General features: G+C 43.1%; 1 protein-coding gene and 1 pseudogene across 8 annotated transcripts in view; both read right to left on the bottom strand.

Annotated features, from left to right (window-relative positions):
- Positions 1–19177, bottom strand: part of TRERF1 (transcriptional regulating factor 1) — a 230972-nt gene that overhangs the window by 183923 nt on the left and 27872 nt on the right. The gene's annotated exons all lie outside the window — the stretch shown is intronic.
- LOC111543209 lies at positions 4909–4988 on the bottom strand (annotated as a pseudogene).

The raw sequence follows: 19177 nt of genomic DNA, 5'->3' as shown, positions 1-19177 counted from the left end.
TTCACAGCATTTGCCTAACTATTCCCTAATTACCTGCATTTGGATTATTTCCGGGTTTTTTTTTTTTTTTTTTTTTTTTTTGCCATCTTTAGATAAGTGGCTTTCCTTCCTCTTGGGATTATTTCTATGGGACTTATTCCTAAAGTAAAAACGTTGGTAAAAAGGTAGGAACAGGACCACGGCTCCTGTGGCCCATTTGTCCAGCGTCACAATGCTCTCCAGAAAACCAGCTCCACGTGCAACAACGTTAGTGGTACTCTGTTTTCCTTCTCACAGGCCTCAAGAGTGGGTTTTATAAATGTCATCTATTTCTGGCTAACATGACAAGCAAATGAAGTACCACCTCAGAGCCGGCTTCACCTACATTTCTTTAGTGTTGAGATAGCTAAACACTTTGGCTGGGTGTGGTCTCTCATGCCTGTAATTCCAGCACCTTGGGAGGCCAAGGCAGGAGGATCACCTGCGTCCAGGAGTTCAAGACCAGCCTGGGCAACACATCAAGACCCCTATCTCTGCAAAAGTCAAAAATTATCCAGGCACCATGGTAAGTTCCAGCTACTTGGGAGGCTGAAGCCAGAGGATTGCTTGAGCCCAGGACGTCGAGGCTGCAGTAAGCCATGATTACACCACTGCACTCCAGCCTGGGTGACAGAGCAAGACCCTGTCTCAAAAATAAATAAACAAATAAATTAAAAAATAAAAGAAAGTGAAACACCTTTGTATCTCTCTGTTTATGATCCAGGCTTCATACAAAATGATGTGTTCCTATGCCTAGGTTTTTCACTAATATAGTCTAAGTATTTGCTTAAAGATCTTCATCAGTTCTGTGCTTAACTTTGATAACATGTCTTATCCATTGGTTTATTACAACTGTTTCCCTCTTCCATTAACTTCGCTATATATATATATATATATATATATATATTTATTTTTTTTTTTTTTTTTTTTTTTTTTTTTTTTTTTTTTTGAGAGAGAGTCTCACTCTGTTGCCCAGGCTGGAGTGCAGTGGTGCGATCTCAGCTCACTGCAACCTCTGCTCCCCAGGTTCAAGCGATTTTCCTGCCTCAGCCTCCCAAGTAGCTGGGATTTATAGATGCGTGCCACCATGCCTGACTAATTTTGTATTTTTAGTAGAGATGGGGTTTTGCCATGTTGGCCAGGCTGATCTCCAACTCCTGATTTCAGGTGATCCACCCACCTTGGCCTCCCAAAGTGCTGGGATTACAGGCATGAGCCACCGCACCCTGACATCCTTTAACATGATTTTATTATTTTTATCTTATAGATTTGATTCCATTATAGTTGAACACATCTCATTCCATTAATGATCATTTTTGTGGAATTTTCAAACACATTTGATCTCGAGGATAAAAATACCATCTGCTTCCTCTGAGTTTTAAGAGTTTGTAAAACTAACTTTTTAATACATCTAAAATATATAACATATGATGTGAGATATAAATCTGAGTTCATTTTCTCCACATTGTTATCTAGTTTTTCCCAAGAGCCATTTACTGCAAAATTATTTCTTTCACTATTGTTTGCCTCTCCAAATTTGTCATATATAAATGTCTTCCAGGCCAGGTGTGGTGGTTCATGCCTGTAATCCCATCAATTCGAGACGCTGAAGCAGGAAGATCACTTGAGCCCAGGAGTTCAAGACCATCCCAGACAACATGACAAAACAAAATGACAAAACCCTGTCTCTATAAAAAAATACAAAAAATTAGCTGGGCATGGTGGTGCACGCCTATAGTCCCAGTTACTCAAGAGGCTGAGGTGGGAAGATTGCCTGGGCCCAGGAAGTTGAGGCCACAGTGAGCTGTGATCACGCCATTGCACTCCAGCCTGGGTGCAGTGAGACCCAGTCTCAAAATAAATAAATAAATATCTTCCATTCATTTAGATCTGTTTATTGTACTGATCTTCCATTTTCCTGCTTTATCCTACTATTGTACTATTTTAATAACTACTGCTTGCCTGCCTTGTTTGCTTAGAGAAGTCCTGCTCCTAAAAGATATTCAAAACATCCTTTGATATGCATGTCCACCAATTTTTCCTGACTATTATTATAGTTACCATGTTTCTGCATTATGAAGTATTTCACTGGAATTTTAACTGCCAAAAGGGCATGAAATCTAGGCATAAACTTTGGAATGCTGACCCTTTAATGCTTTAATTTCTGATCAGAAGCAGCCATGTAGGATTTTGTAATTTTCTTTGAATAGAAATTGTGTCATTTGCAAACAGCGATATTTTTATCTCTTCCTTCCCTATACCAATCCCTCTAGTTTCTCTTTGTTCCTATATTGTTATGACAAGCATCTGTTAAACTATGTTAAATAAGAGTAGAGATAAGGGGCATTTTGTTTTAGTTCCTGTTTTTCAGGGCACACTTCTAGTATTTCCCCACTCTATATCTGCAGCCCCTGTGTAAGGATTGCTACATGGTTATACACAAGCAGGCTCTTTATCCTACATAGGGATAAATCCCCCAACACACCTATTTTTTACTCTTCTGATGCTTTATAATGCATATGTAATTATTTCCAGTATTTTTCTACATCCACTGAGACCAAATTCATTCATCTATCAAATATTTGTTGACTGATTATATGTTAGGCACTGTGCTAAATAATAGGTATTCTGATTTTTATGATTTCTTTCTATTAATATTGGTCTCTCTGTGTTGAATCAGACTTACATTCCTGAGATGACCCTTGCTTGGTAATTGTTCAAGACTCATTTTTTGAGACAGGGTCTCACTCTGTCACCCAAGCTGGAGTGCTGTGGCACGATCAGGGCTCACAGAGTCTCAGCCTCCAGGGCTCAAGCAATCCTCCCACCATGCAATCCCTCCCAAGTAGCTGGGATCACAGGTATGCACCACAGTGCCCGGTTAATTTTTTTTTTTTTTTAACTTTCTGTAGAGATGGGGTCTCACTATGTTGCCCAGGCTAGTCTAGAACTCCTGGGCTCAAGCAATCCTCCCCTGTCAGGTTTCCAAAGTGCTGGGATTATGGGCATGAGCCATTGCACCCGATCTCAAGACTCCTTTTTTAAAAGAGCCCATTCAGTGATCATAAAATTTATCTGGAAAAATTAATAAAGAATACTGAGATATCAACCCCAAAATCCAAATCAAACATCACCTCCTGTGTGAAGCCTTCCCATACCTCACCTTTATTTTTTTACCCTTGCCTTTCTGAAGTAGAGTTGGAGGCTCCACAGTCCCCCCTCCCTCCATCACCACATTCATTTATCACAGGGACTGTAATGCAATCAATCAATGGCCACGTGTCTGATTCCCCTCAAGACTCAGTGCCCTGAGGACAGAGACATGGTATATCACCAGGGCTAACTACTGTGGCTACTGGATGGTAGATGTGCAATAGACATTTCCTAGTTAGGTCATTCACCTATTTATTTATTCCACTGATGACTTCTGCAGCTGTGTGTTTACATGAAATTGATCTGTAATTTCCTTCTTGGGATGAGCAGGGCATAGACAAGTCCACTCAGTTCCACGCACACACAGAGAAGTTGTGGTCCAGTGGGCAGGCCTCCTGTCTGGAGAGATGCTGGCAATCTCCAGCTGGCTGGGCTCACAGGGGCTGTGGGGAAGGGGACAGCCTAGAATAAAATTATGAATAGTCCCACCAAGTGGGCAAAGCTCTATGATGGGGCAAAGCTCTAGTTGCCTCTGCAACTCAGGCATCAGGACATCTACTGAAGGTTACTAAGGTTCCATCTAGTCTAGGCAAGACTCCAACCCCTAGGACTAGTGATGCTGGCTACTAGTTATCAATAAACACTGTGTTAACACTAGTTATCAAAAACCAGTTCTATGACCACCCTGTCAGGTATATATCTATGAGACTCCTGTCTTATACATAAAGAAACTGAGGCCTGGGAGGGTTAAGCAATTTACCCAGAGTTACACAGCCAGTAAGGAGATGAGCTGGAATTCAAACCCATGTCTCCCCACCACACCTGGTTATCACTAACAAATGGACAGGACAGGGTCTCGGTTCCAATTTGGGACCTGGATATCAGGCACATTAGCAGAACAGGAACTAACACAGAAGCCTCTTAGAAGAACTGAGACTCAGAGAAGGAAATGGGACACAGTATCGAGGCAGGAGGCCCTGCGGTGTCAAAGCCAGAGTAGTGTCTGAGCCCAGAATCCTAACCAGAAGGGATCTGAGTCTCCATTTCCTCAGACTAGACATGACTATAAGAGCTGAGGGCAGGGCTTGGCTGAAGGAAGTAACCCATGGAGATGCCCTTACCAAAGATGAGGCAGGCAAGGTCTGGATGGGTGTACACCACTCAGCCCAACAGACCCCACAGAGAACCAACGTGTAGTCACATAGGCTTCCTACTACAACATCAGCTGCACTCAGAATGGGAGGGAGGCTGTGGAACATGGAGAATCTGACTTTGAATAAATGTCTGAAAATCTTGGCCTTTGGTTTCCTTATCTGTAAGTAAACAGGGCTGGACCAGATGACTTCTGCAGACACTATGGATTCTGTTTCTCATTTGGGGATTCTTTGTCTTAACAACACTATTTATCTGAATTTTTTAAAAAATCTTTTTTTTCTTTTTTGAGACGGAGTTTTGCTCTTGTTGCCCAGGCTGGAGTGCAACGGTGCGATCTCGGCTCACCACAACCTTCACCTCCCAGGTTCAAACGATTCTCCTGCCTCAGCCTCCCAAGTAGCTGGGATTACAGGCATGCACCACCACGCCTAGCTAATTTTGGTATTTTCAGTAGAGACAGGGTTTCTCCATGTTAGTCAGGCTGGTCTTGAACTCCCAACAGGTGATCTGCCCACTTCGGCCTCCCAAAGTGCTGGGATTACAGACATGAGCTACCGCGCCCCGCCTAAAAAATTCTTTTAAAATATTTTCTGGTGCTCTACATGTTCAGAGAAATTTCTTTAGTAGTGAACTATAGAAATGATTCCTGAAAGTACAGTCTTAACAGCACCATTTACATCAGGGGTCCTAAAGCATAGCTAGCTAGGCTTTAGGAGGCTTGCAGCTCACACAGGCAAAATAAAAACTAGGAGTTTGGTGTGCATGAATACAGAAGTGGGGAATGTTTCTGAAGAGGAAGTCCATGGCTTCCATCATATTCCCAAAGAAGTCTGTCAGCCACCAAAAATATTAAGAATAACTAACTGATCCAAATGGACCTACAAAGTCAGCTCAGTGATGGGGCATGATGGCTCATGTCTGTAATCCCAGCACTTTGGGAAGCTGAGGCAGGAGGATCACTTGAGGCCAGGAGTTCAAGATCAGCCTGGGAAACATGGTGAGATGCCTGTCTCTCCAAAAAAAAAAAAAAATTAATTAATTAATTACAAAAAAGTAGCCGGACATGACAGCTATGTGTCTGTCGTCCCAGCTACCAGGGAGGCTGAGGTGGGAGGATCACTTGAACCCAGAAGTTTGAAGTTGTGAGGAGTCTGAGTCAGTGAACTATGGCTGTGCCACTGTACTCCAATCTGGGCGACAGGGTGGGGCCCTGTGTCCAAAATTAAAAAAAAGAAAAAACAACTCAGCTAAATCAGTGGAGGCTAGGACAGCAATGCTTAGCCATAGCAGTCAGCTCAACTGACCAAATGTGCCCAAAGAAATTGTGTAGCCACAAACCCTCTTCTACCCTCTCGGACCATCTAGAAAGGATATGGCCACTAATGAAGCCAAAAAAGTGATTGGGTGGGTCTGGGCATCTCATCTTCACTACTTCAATAGAAAACAGGATGAATTTCATTGCAATAGTTAGAAGATCATCTTTACAACAGTTTGGTGGATTCATTCGATACTGGATACTTGGGTACTTAGTGCCCTAATATCAATGGAGGAACAGGTGTCATTTCCGCTACTTTCCCACTCCCCAAAGGTAGGCCCCACCTGGAGCTGGTTAGAAATGCATGTGGGGCCTCACTCACACTTGCTGGATCAGAATCTGCATTTTTTTTTTTTTTTTTTTTTTTTTTTGTGAAGGAGTCCCCCTCTGTCCCCGGGGGCGGGGTGCAGAAGTGCGATCTCAGCTCACTGCAACCTCCGCCTCCCGGGTTCAAGTGATTCTTCTGCCTCAGCCTCCCGAGTAGCTGGGACTATAGGTGCGTGCCACCACGCCCAGCTAGTTTTTGTATTTTTAGTAGAGACAGGGTTTCACCATGTTGTCCAGGATGGTCTTGATCTCTTGATATCGTGATCCGCCCACCTCGGCCTCCCAAAGTATTGGGATTACAGGAGTGGGCCACCACAGCTGGCCCAAAATCTGCGTTTTAACAAGAGTTCTAGACTCAAGGAGATTCATGTGCACCTTGAAGTTTAAGAAGTACTGCTGCGCTTGTGTTGGCCAAAATTTACAGACGAAAAAAATGAAAGATAAAATAAAAATTACAAGTGAAAATACAAGTAACAAGAATGTGAGCAAATGTCAGGGAAGAGAAAGAAAGCCAAAAGTGGGCACTATGGGAAAAAAGTTTTTCATGAAATTAATAAACCATGGGCCCAATTTATTTCAAAGGAATAAACTGGAAAAGTTAAAAAAGAAACACAAAGACCCAATAAAAGCCACGGATACAAGGAATTTTATGTGCAATCTTCAGATAATAACTTTGAAAGACAAAATCAACAGGGTGGTACTTACAAATTTACAAGACACCCAAATGAAAGCAAAAGGAAAGACACAAACTGAGCAGCAACAGAAGACAAATTAGAGCAAGTGAAAAACAACCAAGGGGAAAGCACCTGGACTTAAAGCATCCTTGGAGGGTCTTTCAATAATGTGTAACATTTTTTAGCCACTTATACAGGCAAAACATTCACACTTTTAAAAAATGTGCCATAAAGCATAGGCCTCTCTGAACACCACTCTGTCCCCAGAGGAAACCTCTGTTACACGCCTGGTTCACAGCTTTCAGGCCTCTTTTGTATGAATAAGTGATTCCATTAAAAATATTATACTGTCAAAAATACGGTATCGTTTTGTGTGTTTTCTTTTTCAAAAATAGTGTCACCCTGTACCTATCACTCTGCAACCTGCTTTTTTCACTCAAAATTACGTTTCTGAGATCTAGTCTTACGACTAGTTACTAACTGAATGTATTCCTTTTAACTACTCTTGCAGTGTTTTCCAACTTTTTTGACTGAATCACACAGTAAGAAATACACTTTACATTGTAATCCAGTTCGCATTTGTGAATACACAAAACTGAAACAAAAGTTCACCAAATATTCATATTATGTGCAATGCACTCCATTATCTTCTATTCTTTTGTTTCACAGTGTCAAAACCCACTAAGGTATTTTACTGACCCACTAAAGATCTGAACAACCCAGGTTTTATTTAGCTCATCTCCCACTGATGGATATTTACATTGTTGTCTTCAATCTTCCACGATTACTATAATGTCCAATGAACATTGTACATGTGAGTGTTTCTCTAGGACAGATACCTATTAATGGAACTGCTGGGTTCTAAGAGATGGGCATTTATAATTTAGATAAATATCACAAAATTGCCTTCCAAAGCAATTATATCCATTTACTGTCACCAGCAATGTATGAAAGTAATATTTCTTTACACTGTCACCAAGTCAGTGTATGATTAAATATTTTGATCTCTTCCAATCTGATAGATTATAAATGCCTTCTTATTGTGGCTCTAATTTGTACTTTTTATTATGAGAGGGTTATGGGTCTTTTCATATATTTAAGAGCCACTTACACTTCTTTTCTGTGAATTTCTATCCATGTCCTTTTGCCCATTTTTCAATTAATAACACTTTTTATTTATTTTTAAAGGCTCTTTGTATATGAAGAAAATTAACTCCTTTTATCATATTTTTTCCAAATTATTTTTCTCAGATTATCATGTTATCTTTTGACTTTGTTTATGGTGTTACTCTCATGAAGTGGTTCTCATTTTGATGTTGTCAAATGTATCAATCTTTTATGTTATAGCTTCTGGGATTTGTGTCAAACTTAGGAAGGTCTCTCTACTCCCAAGATAACAGAAAAATTCTTCTATGGCTTTTATACTTTCATTCTTTATTTAACCATTTGACCTATGTTTGATAGGCTTATTCTGGTCTAAAGAACAAATTAGGGATCCTGCTCTTTCTTATCTCCCAGATAGCTATCTGGTTGTGAAGATCCTGTATTTCTCCATACATTTGAAATACTGCCTTTATCACAAAATACACACACGCATACACACGCCCTTATTTATTTTGGGTTCGCTATTCTGTCCCATCACTTGTTCAGCCAATTAGTACCAAGTGATCTTAGTTATTGTAGTTTTTTAAAATGCTTACTATATATCAGAGCTAGAACTTTCTTTTTCTTTTTCATATTTTTCATGCATGCTAATTTTTCCATATGAACTTAGAACCAGCTTTTCTACACCCAAAATAATCCTAGTGGTAATTTTATTGTGATCACACTTTACATGTATAGGAAAAGTGACATTTTTATAACACTGACTCTTTCTAGCCAAGATTACATTATCTTTCTCTTTAAGTCTTTTATGCCCCTTGGTAGTGCTGAGGTTATATATTAATATAATTTTATTAAGCTTATAACTAGATATTTTATCTCTTTTGTTGCTTATACAAGTGGGATTTTTTTTTCTTCCATCATATTTTCTAGCTGGATATTTATGGGGGAGTACTACTCATTTTTGTGCATTAATCATGCACCAAACTACCTTACTGAATTCTCTTGTTTGTCTTTTAGTTTTGCCTTTTCCTTCTAGGTTTTATACCTCTTATCTAATTATACCAGCTTATCCCCACCAGAACAAGGTTATGTAATTATGGTGCTTAATCGAGATTTTAATGGGAATGCATGTAGCATTCACCATTTTAATACTAAGCAAAATTTTGGCTACTTGCTTGACAAAAATGTATTTTCCCATGTTGAGGAGGTATCCAATTATTCCTATAGCAGTTTTTATTAAAAACGGATGTCTAATTTTTCATAAACCTTTTCAGCATCTTATTTTCTCCTTAGATCCTTTAATACAATGAATTTTTTTTTTTTTTTTTTTTTTTTTTTTTTTTTTTTTTTTTTTTTTTTGAGACAGAGTCTCGCTCTGTCGCCCAGGCTGGAGTGCAGTGGCGCGATCTCGGCTCACTGCAAGCTCCGCCTCCCGGGTTCACGCCATTCTCCTGCCTCAGCCTCCCGAGTAGCTGGGACTACAGGCGACCGCCACCTCGCCCGGCTAGTTTTTCCTATTTTTTTTAGTAGAGACGGGGTTTCACCGTGTTAGCCAGGATGGTTTCGATCTCCTGACCTCGTGATCCGCCCTTCTCGGCCTCCCAAAATGCTGGGATTACAGGCTTGAGCCACCGCGCCCGGCCTAATGAATTTTTATTAACAGAAATCCTAAAGTTAACCTATCCTTATCTTCCTGTTCTGGAACTCCCGTGACCATGGAGTTCTTTCAATGGGCTGCTGGGTTCTAATCATGTTATTAGAATGTCGCATCTTCAGTATTCAAAATGGAGACCACTTTGTGGCTCTGTGTGCATACCTGTTTATTTTGTCACATTTTGTTACACTAGCTTCATAAAAAGAATTTAAGCGCTCTTTCTCTGCTCTAGGACAATGTAAATTGCATTAGAATCACCTGTACCTTCAATATTTGAAAACATTCACCTGTGAAACCATCTGGTTCTGGGACTATTTTAAGAAATAGCTCTTTAATAACTTTCTCCATTTCTTTTATGGTAATTGGTCTGCTTAAATTTTATTCTATTCTAGCGTCTGGGTTTTTTGTGTGTGTCTTTTTAAGAACACATACTTTCATGTTATATAAACTATTTCTAAACATAGAAAAAGATCCTACCAGCATCACTATAAGAAGTAAATATAGCCTCCACCCCAAACCTTACCAGGACAACGCCCAACCAGCCTAGTTCCTAGCTGCTGCACCCCTCCTCTCTGCCCTTTTTAAGGCCTCATCTTTTCTCACCAACAGATTCACAAAAAAAGAGGACAGGTTTGCAACAAACCAGAAATACACTCCAAAGCAACATGGGGGCTACCCCTGTCCACCCCACCTCCAGTGCCATCAGAGAAGGACTGCTGAAACTCACCTTAATTTCTCTCATGTAGCCAAATGGCCCATTCCCCTCTCAGTAGAGGTCCTTCCAATTTTGTGTGGGCTTCTTTTTCTGAGCCTTCACCAGCCCCTACCCCATGGCTGAAGCCAGCAGCCCACCTCACTCCACTCACTCCAAATCCTCTGCCTCCTATGCACAGTATGAAGGGATCCATGTGTATGCCTGTCCACCAGGCACCCGGCAGAGGCTGGAGTACCTGCTATACACCGGTCCTGCCCTCTAAGAGCGTGTTACCTGAATGAAGGGTGACGACCTGTCCACAATTAACAATAAGTCCCCCAGGAAGCAGCCCAGAACCACCAGGCACTAAACAGTGCAGCAGAGAGTGATCCCGGGGTGTAAAGATGAGGAACGACTGGAAACCCACATCCAGCAAGAGACAGAGGGCAAGGCTGAAGACCAGCATCTGCCTGGCCAGAGCAGGGGCCAGATTAACCTGGAACACATGGGCCCTGGAGCCCCAGCAAGAGGTTTGGACATGACGCAGCAGACAACCAGAGCCCCTGTGGGCTCCAGGGAGTAACAGGAAGAAAGTGGTGTTTTCGTCACACCCCCCAACAGTCTATGATGCCAGACTTGCATTCAAAGAAATGGCTAGCTGTGCCAAGAACTTGGTGAGCTGCAGGGGGTGAATAAACCACAACCCTACGCTGATGCCACAAGTGACAATGAACACACACACACAATTCCAGGCTCTAATGACAGCAGACTGGAATCATACCACAGCACTAGGGCTTAAATCATTTATTGCACTACACAATAAAAACCACATTGCCACAAATCTCTAATCTCAGGGGGCATCTGTGCTAGCCCAGCACTTCTCAAACTTGACGTGCACCCAATCACCTGAAGGTCTTGTTAAAACTGCAGATTCTGATTCCACAACTGTGGATGGGACCAGAGGTTCTGCATTTCTTTCTCTTTCTCTCTTTCTCTCTTTCTTTCTTTCTCTCTCTCTTTCCTTTCCTTTCCTTTTTTTTTTTTTTTTTTTTTGATGGAGTTTCGCTCTTGTAGCCCCAGTTGGAGTGCAGTGGCGCGATCTCAGCTCACTGCAACCTCTGCCTCCAGGGTTCAAGCGATTCTCCTGCCTCAGCCTCCTGAGTAGCTGGGATTACAGGCACACGCCACCATGCCCGGCTAATTTTTTGTATTTTCAGTAGACATGGGGTTTCACCATGTTGGCAAGGCTGGTCTCGAACTCCTGACATCAGATGGTCCACCCACCTCAGCCTCCCAAAGTGCTGGGGTTACAGGTGTGAGCCACCGCACCTGGCCCTGCGTTTATTTCTAGGCAGCTCGCAGGTGATGCTGCTGATGCAGGGGCCATGCTTTGAGTACTAGATTATACTAAGGCTCTAGTGGGCTCACAGGCAGCTGATTAAGGGCATTAACCACAGGCAGAGAGAGAACTGGGGGCTGCCTGTGGCCTGCGGCAGAGCACCCAAACTAATCAACTCATTTTCTATTCAAAAGATTCACGCTGGTGGTTCAGTAACAGGCAGGGCTGCCTTAAAGCCATTAGTAAATGGAAACCACCCCCTGCATTTCACAACTGCTGTCTAATTACCTTCATGTAACCTCTCACAGCGCCCTAAGCCAGCTCTTTCAAGTACTGATGCCACTAATCAAGTCGTAAAGCCTTAAAGCATCATATTATTAGCCTTGATAACAGAGTGTAAAACAAACCTGAACAACAATGCATTCACTTCTCCTAGCTGAGGCCATCAGTCAAGCTAACGTTTACGGTACAACCCAGGTCAAGGGAAAATGCACTTAACCAGTGAGAATCCCATATCCAGGATGGGCCATGCCAGAGAAAAGTAGCAGCTTTTTAAACGAACTATTTGAGGAGATTCTGGAAACTGATATGACCTGCCACAATCCCAGAGACTTCTTTCCTGTCTCCATCTCCTTAGATAATTCAAAACCTGGAAAAAGCTTCTACTTCCCAGCCCCCGCCCCCCCTTCCCCTCCCCCTGCCCCCCATCTTCCCCTCGCCTCACTCAGGTCACCTGCTTATGCACAGTGACCCATTCAGATCAACCCCCCTCACAAACCACAATGCTCCCCATCATGGCTCGATTCTGAAATCAGGTAGCCAGTGTTTCAAGCGCATGCCTGTGGCCCGCATGTCCGAAGGCAGACCTGAACCTCACCTCCATGTGACCCACAAAATTAAACCCGCTACCCATCCCCCCACACGTGCCAACAAATCAGGGTTCTAAAGTGCGCAGAACCTCAGCACCTTACTATACACTGGGGGGATTCACAAGACATAATCCCTGAACTTGAGAGGCTGCTACAAGAGGAGATACAGCACCCCAAGCTTATGCAGCAACCAAACCTTAAGGTCCCCAGTGGCTGGTACCCACCGATGTGGAGAATGTCCTATATTGGGCCCACAGTTCTACAGCACATAACTAATGACAGCTCCATGGTGGGGTCATTGGCTCTGGAAGGAAACAAGACTGAGGATGTGCCCTGCTCAGGGTAAGCATTCCTGCCGTGGTGTTGACTGGGCAGAATGTGAGGAACAAGAATTAACCTATCCTACAATGGCAGCAGGTGGGTAACTCACCTGAGATTACACGCTGGGTATTAATGCTGAAACCACAGTTCAGGTCTCCCAACTGCCAAGCAGAGGTTCTTTCCACTAAATCACACTCCCACTCCCCTCTCCTCCATTCTGGAATTCCTCAATGAAATTAGCATTAGAAGATTTGTCTTTTATTTGCTCTTTATTCTCCCCACAATTTCAACCAACCTCCAGCACCCTCTTTCTCTTGCGGAAGCAACGTGATTTAACCCACCTAGGAGTTGCTCCTGTTCTGCTATCCATGAGACGGGAGGACAGCAAAGCAAAGTCACCTCCCTTCCCAGGGCTTCAGGGCTTCGTTTCCTTTTCCCTAAATGAAGGGGTTAGTGGAGATACTTTCTCAGATCCTTTCCAGCTTTTGTTTTGTTTTGTTTTTTTTTTTTTTTTGAGTCGGAGTCTCGCTGTGTCACCCAGGCTGGACTGCAGTGGCGCGATCTCCGCTCACTGCAAGCTCCGCCTCCCGGGTTTACGCCATTCTCCTGCCTCAGCCTCCCGAGCAGCTGGGACTACAGGCGCCCGCCACCTCGCCCGGCTAGTTTTTTGTATTTTTTAGTAGAGACAGGGTTTCACCGTGTTAGCCAGGATGGTCTCGATCTCCTTACCTCGTGATCCACCCGTCTCGGCCTCGCAAAGTGCTGGGATTACAGGAGTAAGCCACCGCGCCCTGCCCGATCCCTTTCCAGCTTTAAGCAGAATCAATAGGCACTTCACTTTGCAGGTAAAACAGAAAAGAGGCTCCCTAAACTATGGCCCCTGCCTCATCCTGGTCTGTGCAGGGAGGATGGGCTGGTCTAGGCACCTGATAAGAAGCTCCAGTCCACAAAGAACCCGTCCACCAATCGCCTCCCATGGTCCACCCAGAGCTTCCCCAGCCCACACAAGAGGAGGAACAGAATGCTGCCAGCAGCCTCTCAAAAACTTGCCAGGAAGAATTCTTAATTAGAGGTTTTTTTGTTGCATTGGGGTATTTTCTTTTCTTTTCTTTTTTTTTTTTTTTTTTTCGAGGCGGAGTCTTGCTCTGTCGCCTGGGCTGGAGTGCAGTGGCCGGATCTCAGCTCACTGCAAGCTCCGCCTCCCGGGTTCCCGCCATTCTCCTGCCTCAGCCTCCGGAGTAGCTGGGACTACAGGCGCCCGCCACCTCGCCCGGCTAGTTTTTTTTTTTGTATTTTTTAGTAGAGACGGGGTTTCACCGTGTTAGCCAGGATGGTCTCGATCTCCTGACCTCGTGATCCGCCCATCTCGGCCTCCCAAAGTGCTGGGATTACAGGCTTGAGCCACCACGCCCGGCCAGGGGTATTTTATTTTCAATGACTTTTTTAAATTATAGAAATTATAGTTAGTTCATGCTCATTAGAGAGAATCAGAAAACATTTTATTTTTAATAACTTAAAATCATAAAATAAACGTCATTGGTTACAGAAAAATCAGGAAACTTATTAAAAGAAAATCTTACCTATAAACAAATCTAAATATATTTAATTAAATCATATTTCAATCAAGAATCAAAGAAACCCAGGAGTTGGGATTGACTTTAGAGTGACTGTACAGGATGAGTCTTGGACACTGTCATGTAAGTCATGGGGGGATTACTATGATCCAATCCAATCTCCCATTGAGGTAGAAGAAGGTAGGCAAGAATTCTGTTTCCACTGTCCCTGACAGGGGGCCACCCAGCCTCTACCTGAACCCTTGCTGCTTTTTCAGCCCTTTTCCAGACAGCCCAGGCCATCTTGGAGGACAGCTCCATCCACGGTTCTTCCTACAGCAGAAGGTAGTGAACAAGCACAGGCTTTTGAGAAAGCTGGGCTCAGGTTCAATTCCAGGTTCAGCCTCTTACATGCTCCATGACCCTGGGAAAGTCATTCAGCCTCTTTGAACTTGAATTTCCTCATCTCTGTAATGGTAACAATAATGCCTGCCTCATTGGGTCGCTGTGAGATTTCAATGAGAAAATGTCTAGCGTGCACTTGGCAAAGTGCCTTCCACAGTAGTCTAAGTGATCAATAAACAGCAGGTATTATTATTAAATGGTAGCTTGGAACAATGGCTTTCAAACTTTTTCCATTCTTACTCTCACCAATTAATTACACTTTACATCATGACCCAGCACATAAAATATCTCTATATACACATAAATATATCAAACTAGACAAATATTTTCAAGAAACAAATGCTGACCCATGGTCATTTGGTCCACTCAGACTTTTTTTTCCTACTTTCCTCTCCTTTCTATTCACTTCCTTTTTAAAAACTGCTGGTCTTCACGGTGAAACCCCATCTCTACTAAAAACACAAAAAATTAGCTGGGCGTGGTGGCGAGCGCCTGTAGTCCCAGCTACTCCAGAGGCTGAGGCAGGAGAATGGCGTGATCCCGGGAGATGGAGCTTGCAGTGAGCCAAGATAGCGCCACTGCACTCCAGCCTGGGCGACAGAGCGAGACTTTGCCTCAAAAAAAAAAAACAAAAAAAAAAACAAAAAAACTGCTGGTCTTGGCTGGGCATAGTGGCTCACACCCATAATCCTAACACTTTGGGAGGCCCAGGCAGGCGGATTGCCTGAACTCAGGAGTTCAAGACCAACCTAGGCAAAATGGCAAGACCCCGTCTCTACTAAAATACAAAAAGTTAGCCGGGCATGGTGGCGCAGGCCTGTAGTCCCACCTACTTGGGAGGCTGAGGCAGGAGAATTGCTTGAACCCCAGAGGCAGAGGTTGCAGTAAACTAAGATGGTGCAATTACACTCCAGCCTGGGCGACAGAGCAATGCTGTCTCAAAATTAATTAATTAATTAATTAAAACTGCTAGTCTTGATCACTAACTTGATTACACAACTGACAAACAGATTGCAAATCGCAGTTTGAAAAACACTGGCTGAGTGCGGTGGCTCACACCTGTAATCCCAGCACTTTGGGAGGCTGAGGCAGGCGGATCACTTGAGGTCAGGAGTTCGAGACCAACCTGGCCAACATGGTGAAACCCTGTCTCTACTGAAAATACAAAAAAAATTAGCCAGGCGTGGTGGCGTGCACCTGTAGTCCCAGCTATGTGGGAGGCTGAGGCAGGAGAATTGCTTGAACCTAGGAGATGGAGGTTGCAGTGAGCTGAGATCGTGCTGCTGCACTCCAGCCTGGGCAACAGAGACTCCATCTCATTTAAAAAAAAAAAAAAAAAAGGAGAAAAGAAAACAAATGAAAAGAAAAGAAAAAAAAAGAAAGAAAGAAAAGAAAAGAAAAACACTGACTTATACTAAGACCAAATCTCTCCTCCTAGCTGGGCACCGTGGCACTTTGGGAGGCCGAGACAGGCAGATTGCTTGAGCTCAGGAGTTCAAGAACAGCCTGGCCAACATGACGAAATCCTGCCTCTACAAAAAAATACAAAAGTTAGCCAAGTATGATGGCATATGTCTGTAGCTCCAGCTATTCAGAAGGCTGAGGTGGGAGAATCACTTGTGCCCAGGAGACGAAGGTTGCAGTGAGCCAAGATCTCACCTGGGCAACAGAGCCAAACCCTGTCTCAAAAAAAAAAAAAAAAAAAAAAAAGAATCTCCTGCCATACCTTCCACCTTTCACTTTACCTTCTGGAACCACACAGATCTACTCTGCTCCATCTTCCACCTCAGACTTTCACATATGAAACATTCTTCATTATCTCAAGCAGTCATTTCATGAGATGGGGCTGCCCAATCTACCTTCGCTCCATCCCTTTCTGCCCAACTCCTTCCTTCCCCTGCACTCTGTGCCCCTTCCATCACTGCCATCCAGGATGGCCGTGATCTTCTAGCAGCTGCCCTGCTTCTCCCATGGCCTCTCCACAGCCTCAGCTCAAGCAGCCTGCCGTGAGCATCTTTTTTTTTTTTTTTTTTTTTTTTTTGGAGAATGAGTTTCGCTCTTGTTGACCAGGCTGGAGTGCAATGGCATGGTCTCGGCTCATCACAACCTCCGCCTCCCAGGTTCAAGCAATTCTCCTGCCTCAGCCTCTTGAAGTAGCTGGGATTACAGGCACCCGCCACCACGCCCAGCTAACTTTTTTGTAGTTTTAGTTGAGACGGGGTTTCTCCATGTTAGTCAGGCTGGTCTCGAACTCCCGACCTCAGGTGATCCACCTGCCTCAGCCTCCCAAAGTGCTGGGATTACAGGCATGAGCCACAGTGCTCGGCCATGGGCAACTTTTTGAACCTTCATGCAGGATGCTTCATCCATCTCCAGAGGAACTCATCTTGGTTTCTTCCAGCCCATCCGTAACTCTACTTGGAAAGCTGATTCTCTCATACAAATGTGTTATTTCTTTGTCCTTCCACAAATTAGGATGCCTTTGGGGCTCACCAAATAAGAAAAGCGAAAGTGAGGAAGAATTTTAGTACGCATATTTGAGCCAAAACCTACAACCAGAAAGTGCCCCCTTCTTACTCATTTCTAAACTAGCTCTGCCTGCTAACCCTGGAACCAAACCGAGAAAGCCCCACCACCCAGCCACATCTTTGTCCCCCTTACGGTGAAAGCGGCCCCGAGACAAGGAATCACACACCTGGCTGCAAACACAGCCTTTCAGAGCTGAGATCTCCCAGCACCACCTTGCATGGGCAGGAAACCATAGATACCAGATGCAGCCAGTTTCCCATATCCTATCTGTATTTGTAGTGATCAAAAAATACATTCGTGGTAATAAGAAAAAATAAAATAAAAAGCACACACATGCACCTAATATCATACTCCAATTGCTAACATTTTGTAATTTGGGTTATTTAAAAAAAAAAGTTTCCAAAGCAATGACAAAAATGTCTACTCTGCCTTCAAAACCCAAGCTGACTCCTCCTTGATCCCACCTGTATCATCGTACTTGAGGAGTTTGTCACAAACACATTTAAGGGAGTGGTTCTCACAAAAGGAACCTTTGACAACCTGCCCCCCAACATTTATGGCTTTCTTAGATAATCTGTATCCCTAGACAATATAGTTTTATGTTTTTATTGACCTTAAAATGTAATAAAAAGATATCATGCTGTATGGAATATTCAAAGTCTTGTTTTTCTAAATTCAAAATTATATTACTAAAATTCATTCAAACCATTACATATAGATGTTGTTCATTCATTTTGCTGCTGTATAACAATCACATGACAATAATGTATGTACCCATTCTCCGGCTGATGGGCATTTGGGTTTCCAGTGTTTTGCCATCATGAACAGTGCTACTAGGAATATTCTTAGTATACGTTACGTATACATGCTGCCCACATAAGCAAGTTTCTCACGATGATTATATACCTAGGAGTGAAAATGCCAGGACATGCTGCATGTGAATGTACAACATTACAAGATACAGTTTGAACATCCCTAAGCTGAAAACCTGAAAACTTGAAATGTTCCAAAATCCTAAATTTCTTGAATGCCAACATGACACCACAAGTGGAAAATTCCACACTTGACCTCAATCTCGTGACATGTTGCATCAAAATGCGATCAAAGCTTTGTTTCATGCATAAAATTATTTTATGCATTTGTTTATATATAATAAGTGCATTATAGTATCTCAAATATTCCAAAATCCAAAAAAAATCCAAAATCGGTCCTAAGAATTTTGGATAAGGGATCCTCAATCTGTACTACCAAAATGTTTTCCAAAGCAGCTGCATCAAGTTACACTCCTACGAGCAGCTCCTAAATGACCATAATGTCCTAACTCCTTTTCAAGGCTTGCTGCTGCACAGCTTCTTCACGTCTGCCCATCAAACAGGGATGAAATGGAATCTCACTGTGATTTGTATTCCCTGATTACTAATGAAATTAAGTGTCTCATCATAAAAAGAGATATTCTCCCAACCTAACTCCCTATACTTTTCTTTCATAGCTCATATCATTGTCCATAATTAAACATTTGTGGGATTAACTGATAAAAGCCCATCACTATTTTCTTCACCACTGCATACTGCACAAGTGGCACAAAGTAGAGCCTCTGTGTATCTGTTGAATTAATGAATGCACGGGTAACCCAGTACATGAGGCTATTCAGTTAGTCTTCAGGCTCTGACCTGATTTTATTAAAAGCCCGGGTACATGACTCAGGGTCTGACCTCCCCAGCTGAGTTATCATGCAGGTAAAAGTGACGAGGTACCTCCCAACCTGGACTGAAGAGAGGGAAGGGCCCAGAGAGGATGGGGGCAAAGTCCACTCTGGAACCAGGGTGATTAGCCATGCCTCCTCAAAAACAGTAATAGTAAAAAAACAACTGCTTTTGTGAATTGCAAGCTAAGCATGGGTCACATACTTCACACTGACTAATAAGAGCTACCATTTACACAGCGTGCTGTCACTTACTGGATTATTCATCTGATCCTCACAACATCTCTATGGAATGAATATGACACCCCCCCACCCACATTTTACAGCAAAGAAAATGGAAGCTCAGAGAGGCGAAGAAAGTGCCC

Source organism: Piliocolobus tephrosceles, chromosome 5 (assembly GCF_002776525.5).
Source record: "Piliocolobus tephrosceles isolate RC106 chromosome 5, ASM277652v3, whole genome shotgun sequence".
NCBI classification, from domain to species: Eukaryota; Metazoa; Chordata; class Mammalia; order Primates; family Cercopithecidae; genus Piliocolobus; species Piliocolobus tephrosceles.
The sequence above is the reverse complement of the archived record's forward strand: the minus strand, read 5'-3'. Positions and strand labels throughout refer to the sequence as shown.